The 7,492-nt window shown below is 45.7% G+C and overlaps 1 long non-coding RNA gene across 1 annotated transcript; it reads right to left on the bottom strand.

The window, feature by feature from the left end:
* Positions 1–1,848: 1,848 nt before the first annotated feature.
* LOC114806537 lies at positions 1,849–5,932 on the bottom strand. Its single transcript, XR_003754578.2, has 2 exons — positions 5,186–5,932; positions 1,849–2,099 (listed from the first exon to the last, which is right to left on the bottom strand). It is a non-coding gene; the product is annotated as an uncharacterized LOC114806537 (long non-coding RNA).
* Between the last annotated feature and the right edge of the window lie 1,560 nt (positions 5,933–7,492).

The following is a 7,492-nucleotide window of genomic DNA, read 5'->3' on the forward strand; positions in this document are numbered from 1 at the left end:
TGGCGCAGCGGAAAGAGCATGGGCTTTGGAGTCAGTGGTCATGGGTTCCAATCCCTGCTCTGTCGCTTGTCAGCTTTGTGACCGTGGGCGAGTCACTTAACTTCTTCTGTGTGCCTCAGTTACCTCATCTGTAAAATGGGGATTAAGACCGTGAGCCCCAAGTGGGATAACTTGATTCCCCTGTGTCTACCCCAGCACTTAGAACAGCGCTCTGCACATAGTAAGCGCTTAACAAATACCAACATTATTATCTTCAGGGGAGAAAGGGTTGTTTTTCTGGTTCGATGGATGCCAGAGGAATAATGGACCAGGCGGAGCGATTTCAGGAGAAAGGCATACATGCTTTGTAGCTACCCCACCTCTCCTCTCCCGTCAGTGTTTTCACAACCGTAGAACTCCCGTGTTGCTGTGGGCTCCTGGCTGCCAGGAATTGGATCCAATAAAACCATGTGAGGCTGCCGGATAAGAAGGAAGCACAAAGGAAAGCGAAAAGGCCATGTGGATCAACACCTGTCTACGCCATGTGTGCACTGGACCCCTGGCGATGTGGTGTGTCAGTGGAGAATTTCCACCTTGGCTGATAGGATTTCCCCACACAAGTCTTGAAAAGAGAAGACGCACGTAAATGGGGAAGATAAAGAAGCGACAGGAACCCTAACCGAAGGGGTAATTAAAATTCAGTGCAAAAAGAGAGATGCCAGAAATATAATAGGAGTCAGTTGGAGTTCTTCAATCAGCAAATGAAAGAAATCTGGCTACTATAAATAGCTGGATTGGCAAATACAATAATCCGAAAAATACCCAACTTGCTCCTGCCAGAGGAAAATATGTCCAATGTTTCAAACACTTAAAATAAATACCGTGAGTTGGAAGTAAATGACATTATTAACATAAAGGGAGTCCCTAATTAACCAAAAATAGTACATTACTGTAGCCTTCAATTCATTAAATTGCATAATTACATAAAAACACCGTTGATGCTCTCTTCAGTATATCTGGTATTGTCTTCCCAATAATTAGTTCTAAAATTGTCAGTTTGACAGGGCAATTAAAAATGTTTAAAGATATTGTTTCAGCTTATTTTTTTCACTCAGCTGAGCTTTGTAGGACATTACTGGAAGATACATTCCAGTCAGAGTCATAACCACTCAGTGCCTGTGAGGTTTTGTTTTCTTTTCCCCTGCCGAGGTACAGAAATGACCAGTTCTGTAAATTCCCAGGGTGACATCTCCACTCGAGTGACTCCTCTGAGTCGCCGAGTGTCAAATAACCCCTGGCATATTTGCACTGGGCTTTGTGGAGCCGAGTTGAGTTTTATTCAGTGAAAGAGAGTGATGGGCGGGGAACTGTAATGTTCCTGACAAGGGAAAAACACTCTCAGTGAATATGAGGTGGGAGCCAGGCCTGTGATCTCCATTGTCCTCGTTTCATCAGGTTCTGTGACTTGCAATTAAAGATGTCGTGTTTCCATCAGAGTTCGGCACGTCGCACTGGGTGACATGTGGCGTACTCCTCGATGTCAGGGAATAGTGACATGGAAGGCCCTTAATTGAGCTTGATTTCCACCCCCTGCGCAGATGCGCTCCAAGTAAGGGACTTGTGGAAATCTAATCCATCTCACGCAGTCTCGACTTGTCACGTGTCACTTGGGTTGAGGGCTTCTGCCTCCTCCTCTTCCTCCTCCTCCTGCACCTCCCCCTCCTTCTTTTTATCTACTTCTTCCTCCTCTTTCCCTTCCTCCTCCCGTCAGTGCTGGGCTGAATTCGGAGCTTCTTTTGAATGTAACGTCACTGCTTATAGCTTGCACCGGACTGCGCTTCAGTCTGCACGTAAATATAGAATCCTCACTGCCACTGGAGTTATTTATTGGAGAGCCTCAATACTTTACACAAAATCTATATGAGGGAGAGGTGCGGTCGGAGACATCCCTAGATCCTCAAGTATGAGATGTAGGTTGGGAGTTCTTTCTTCTCCAGAGAAGAATAGAAATAATCTTTTTAGGCCCGCTGCTGTTCTGGTGGAAAGAGCATGAGAATCAGGTGTTGGTCCCCGGTTCTGCCAGCAGTTGGTTGGAACGTGGGTGAAGACCGCGCCGCTGTCTAATAATAAAATTAATAATTGTGGCATTTGTTAATAATGATAAGGATAATAATAATAATTAAGATATTTGTTAAGCGCTTACTATGTGCCAGGTGCTGTACTAAGTGCTGGGGTAGATGTAAGGAAATTGGGTCAAACACAGTCCATGTTCCGCATGGGGTTCATAGTCTTAATCCCCATTTTATAGACGAGGTAACTGAGGCATAGGAAAATTAAGTGACTTGCCCAAGGCCACACAGCAGACAAGTGGCGGAACCAGGATTAGAACCCTGTGACCTTCTGACTCCCAGGCCCCTGCTTTATCCACTACCGCCTACTAAGTGCCAGGCACTGTAATAAGCACTGCGGTAGATCAAACTGAATCGGGTTGGACACAGTCCCTGTCCCACATGGGACTCATAGTCTTAATTCCCATTTTACGGAGGAGGTAACTGAGGCCCAGAGAAGTAAGGAGACTTGCCGAAGGTCACCCAGGAGACAAATGGAGCCGGAAGTAGAACCCAGGTCCTCCTGAATCCCAGGCTTGAGCTCTATCCATTAGGCCAGCGCCTGCCAACTCACTCATGGCACCCTTGCCGGAGTGGGAAAGTTACTCGTAGGGATGAGAGTTCCTCACTTTCTCCACCTTCCAAACCCTCCTAAAATCACATCTCCTCCGTGGCGCCTTCCCAGACTAAGCCCGTTTTTTTCCGTTTCCTCCCCTCTACATCAACCCCGCATCTGGCTGTCTACCTTTTAAGCACTTTGATACTCACCCCAGCTTCACAGTACTTCTGTAAATATTGTTATGATCTACTATTTCTCCTATCTACTTTAACTTTTGTCTCCCCTGGTAGACTGTAACCTCTTTATGGGCAAGGATTATGTCTACCAACTCTGTTGTAGCTTTCCCAAGCGCCTTGTACAGTGCTCAGCACACAGTAAGCGCTCAGTGATTACCGTTGATCGATTGACTGAGGTGCCGCTAATGGCACTGCATAAACCATTAGCACGGTAATAAATTCTTCCAGTCTTGTAAGCTCGGGATGGAGGCCCAACCATTAACAGAAATGATCTTCGGCTACTTTGGATCGTCTCCACTTGAGATCGGGAAGCCTTTAGTTTCCCGGCAGAATAGAAGTGAGAGCCCGATTGCGTGGCCTAGTGGAAAGAATATGAGTCTGGGAGAGAGGAGACCTGGCTCAGTGGAAAGAGCACGGGCTTGGGAGTCAGAGGTCATGAGTTCGACTCCCGGCTCTGCCCCTTGTCGGCTGTGTGACTGTGGGCGAGTCACTTCACTTCTCCGTGCCTCAGTTACCTCGTCTGTAAAATGGGGATTAACCGTGGGCCTCACGTGGGACAACCTGATTACCCTGTATCTACCCCAGCGCTTAGAACGGTGCTCGGCACATAGTAAGCGCTTAACAAATGCCAACATTATTATTACCACTTGTCTGCTGTATGTCCTCGGGCAAGTCACTTCACTTCTCCATTTTTTCATCTGTAAAACGGGGATGAAATACCTGTTGTCTCTCCCTCTGTCTGTGCACCCCAATTTGGACAGAGATCGGGTCTGTGCTATTGAATTGTATTTACCCTGGCACTAAGCACAGGGCTTAGCAAATGGCTAACGTTTAACAAGTACAATTACTAATATTATTAGCAATAGAAATAGTAGTATTCTTATTACTATTGCTATCTCTAGGGAGTAAGCCGCCAGACTCGAGCCAGCGTTCTACAGACAGCCAAACCTGTGACTGTGGGACTCTTCCAGTTCGCTGCGATCAGGGAATGTGTCTATTATTGCATCATACTCTCCCCAGTGCTTAGTACAGTGCTCTGCACACGGCAAGCGCTCAGGAAATACGATCCGCTGAGTCTTCATTGCCAATAGGGTAGTAATTATGTTACACAATGGAATGTAGCAATCCGCCGGGGGATGAGGGCCGTGAACTCATGGGGAGGTTGCACCAAAATATCCGTGTCTCTTCAGGGCTCCCTGCTGAACCGAGGAGAGATTTCTGGCCCCAGGAAAGCCCCTGCCTTTCCTATATGACTAGCTCTGAGTTGTTCACTCACTTCAAGGAGCAGCCAAGTAAATAAACGAATAATTGTGGTATTTGTTAAGGGCTTATTATGTGCCAGCCACTGACTAAGCACTGAGGAGATACAAGCTAATCTGGTTGGCCACAGTCCCTGTCCCATATAGGGCTTACGGCTTTAATTCTCCTTTTACAGAGATGGGAACTGAGGCACGGAGAAGTGAAGTGACTTGCCCAGGGTTGTGGCAGCAGGCAAATAAACCCACCCTTCCCTCTGGGGCAAATGTTAGGTACCCTGGGCCTCGATTCTGGCTCCACTGAAACCGGCTGGCCCCGGCTTCTGGTGTCTGAACAGAGACTCAACTCTGCTTTCCCACGGCCCCCCGACCCAGGATCTTGTGGCGGGAAACGGGTGGTGATTAGCTGGCTGGAGAAAGCTCCCATTTCTGTTGCCCGGACAGAGAACAAAGGATAAAACAAATCTCTGACGGCAGGTAATTAATTCTCTCGGTAGTGCTCCGGTACGTGTGGCTGGCCCTGTCCCTCAGTTCCGCCAGCCTTTTAATATCGGCTATTCAGCTGATACAGATTTCTTCAGAACAATTGTAAAAATGGAACGTTTGTGAAATACGACACTCATCGCCCCGAATCTCGGGCCTGTTTGGTATGTATGTAAAACCTTTCATACGGCATGCATCTTTTATGAAAGGACTGAAAACCCAAGAAATAAAACATGTAGCTCTAAGCATCATTATGCACAAGTTATAGCTGCTCACCCACCAAGAACTGAACCCTCAGGAGCTGCGGAATGGGGTCCCTCGGACAAATGTGAGGCCTCATTCCGTGCTCTCTGGGACAATCCACACCCGGGGGCTTAGCCAAACTCAGGTAATGCGAACGGCCGCAAAGCGTGTTGAGCTTCCGTGGCCCGCTTCGGAAGCGAACGGGAGAAGGCCCTCCGAAAACATTTAGCGAAGCGTGTTCTGGCACACGTTCACCTCTCTGAGGGAATCTTCTCTTTATAAATAACCCCACCAACGAGGCAATTGAAGGAATCAATTTACCTGGGGCTGGCGCCTTCCGAAGGGATGGAGGCCCAGGTGCATTCGGATCCTGCTGGATGGGGATCAGAAATCACACCGGGAGAGACTGTGGGGAGGGATCAGTTCCTCCGCTTAAGATATCTGTTTCAGCATAAACATAATCCGAGGAAAACGAGTCTCTTGAGATAATTGAGTTTTTACTTGTTGTACCACAGGCATGGCCAGTGTAGTCGCTCGTTTTTTCAATTCTCAAGTCCTATTTTGAGAGGACAATATATAATATTTTCTATTTACGCCACGTAACGTAAACAAATCTCTTTCCCTCATATTGGCCGTGCACCAATGGGACTGTTATTGGATGTGAGGGGGTTTATGTTGTAGCTCCAGAATTGATCTAGCCTGAAAAAATAATATTCTGCCTCTGAGTCATTACAGGGAGCCTGAAGCAGTTCCAAAGAATGAGAGTAGAATTCTCCTCCCAGCAAACCCACTTCAGCTGTTTCTTTGGCACAGAATGCCGCCACGGTCTTGATGTCAGACGGCCACACTTGGGGAAGTCACGGTCCACTCTTGGATGAAAGATGGCCCTCCTCCTCTCCCCTGGGTTGAAGTGATGGATTCCAGACCACTTGGATGGGGTCCACCGTACCGGGGCCATTATTTTGCATTCAATATTCATAATTGCTGAGCTAACTGTGAAACTTGACAATCTGGTGTCGACCATTAGCCACAATCCCGTGCCCGGATAATTGATCCCCTGCCATCAGAAACAGAGAACTGGCTCGGACGTTTACTCGTCTCACGGATAGATTCGTATTCTGAGAATTTCAAGTGGGTATTAAAATAAAATCGACAGTGAGGTAACAATGGATCATTCTATCGCAGCGATGATATAAGCGGGACCACACCTGAATCAGCAGACTAAGTTTCGCAGCTTCCTGATAATTTTATCAAATGTAATATGATATTTTAAATTTTGGCTCTTGACGTTGGTTTTTACCGTTTCACATTTGTCAATCTCCCATCTTATTAGAATGGTTACATGCATGACTTGAATGTTTACCTTTTGCTCCTCGCTTCATTATCCAAGAAAATTGTCAACTGGGCAAGGAGGCTGCTTTTTATCCATACCAGTGCTCAGTAAAGTGCTCTGCACACAGTATGGTGTTCTATAAATATCATGAATTCATCATGCAAGGTCTCCCAAAGATAGACAGGCCCAACTTTCCCCTCACTGACTCACGGTAAGAGATTCAAGCACCTTAACAAGATATGTAAACTGTAATCCTTGTTCTGAGATCTATATAGATCTCTGTCCGAAGACTCCTCTCTCACTCCCGAGTATTTCCCAAGACAAGTGAAATCTCCTGCCGAGCGGCGAGATAATAATGATAATAATAATAATAATAATAATAATGGTATTTATAGGTCAAGCACTGTACTAAGGCATGGGGTGGATACCAGATAATTAGGTCCCACATGGGGCTCACAGAGTAAGTAGAAGGGAGAACAGTTATTGAAACCCCATTTTCAGATGAAGGAACTGAGGCACAGAGAAGTTAAATGACTTGCCCAAGGTCACATAGTAGCAAGTGGGAGAGCTGGGTTTAGAACTCAGGGGCTCTGCCTCCCAGGCCCGTGCTCTTTCAACTAGGCCACACTGATGCTCCCCACTGAAGATGACACTGAAACCCTATAATAACGTCTCCGGTGTAGGTTCGGTTTTGTAGCTTGCTGGTGATTTTATCCGGAGGTACAGGTGAATCGGAAAAGACCTGTACGTTGTAGGTTTCTACCAACTTCACTTGGTCTAAAACTTGTTGTGACACTGTTGACTCGCTGACATTTTCTCAAAGGTCAGGCTGGGCTTCTTGATTTGACTTTTTATCTTTTTATCTGCCACTGTTTCCTTGGATTATTATTATTTTTATTTTTGCTAGCTTTTGTTGAACAACGGCTTCATACATTGCTCTGTTCTGGGCTCTTGGGACCATACAGTAATGTAGAAGCTCAATAAATGCTTCTCCTGCTGTTACTACTGCTACTAGTCCTACTCCTACATATACATTTATACACTTTTACGTATATATGCATTTTATATATAGGTATATATATATATATATATCTGAATGTGTGACTATATGAAGAAGTGTAATATATAGAAATGCACATCTGTATATCTGGGTATCTGTGTGAGTGAAGATATATATGTATATACACATATATGTTTCATTTTTTATGGGATTTGTTTACTGATTACTATTATTACCTGTCAAGTGATTACTATGTGTCAAGCACTGTTCTAAGCAAAGAGGCAGATATAAGTTA

The sequence above is a fragment of the Ornithorhynchus anatinus genome, chromosome 2, assembly GCF_004115215.2.
Source record: "Ornithorhynchus anatinus isolate Pmale09 chromosome 2, mOrnAna1.pri.v4, whole genome shotgun sequence".
NCBI classification, from domain to species: domain Eukaryota; kingdom Metazoa; phylum Chordata; class Mammalia; order Monotremata; family Ornithorhynchidae; genus Ornithorhynchus; species Ornithorhynchus anatinus.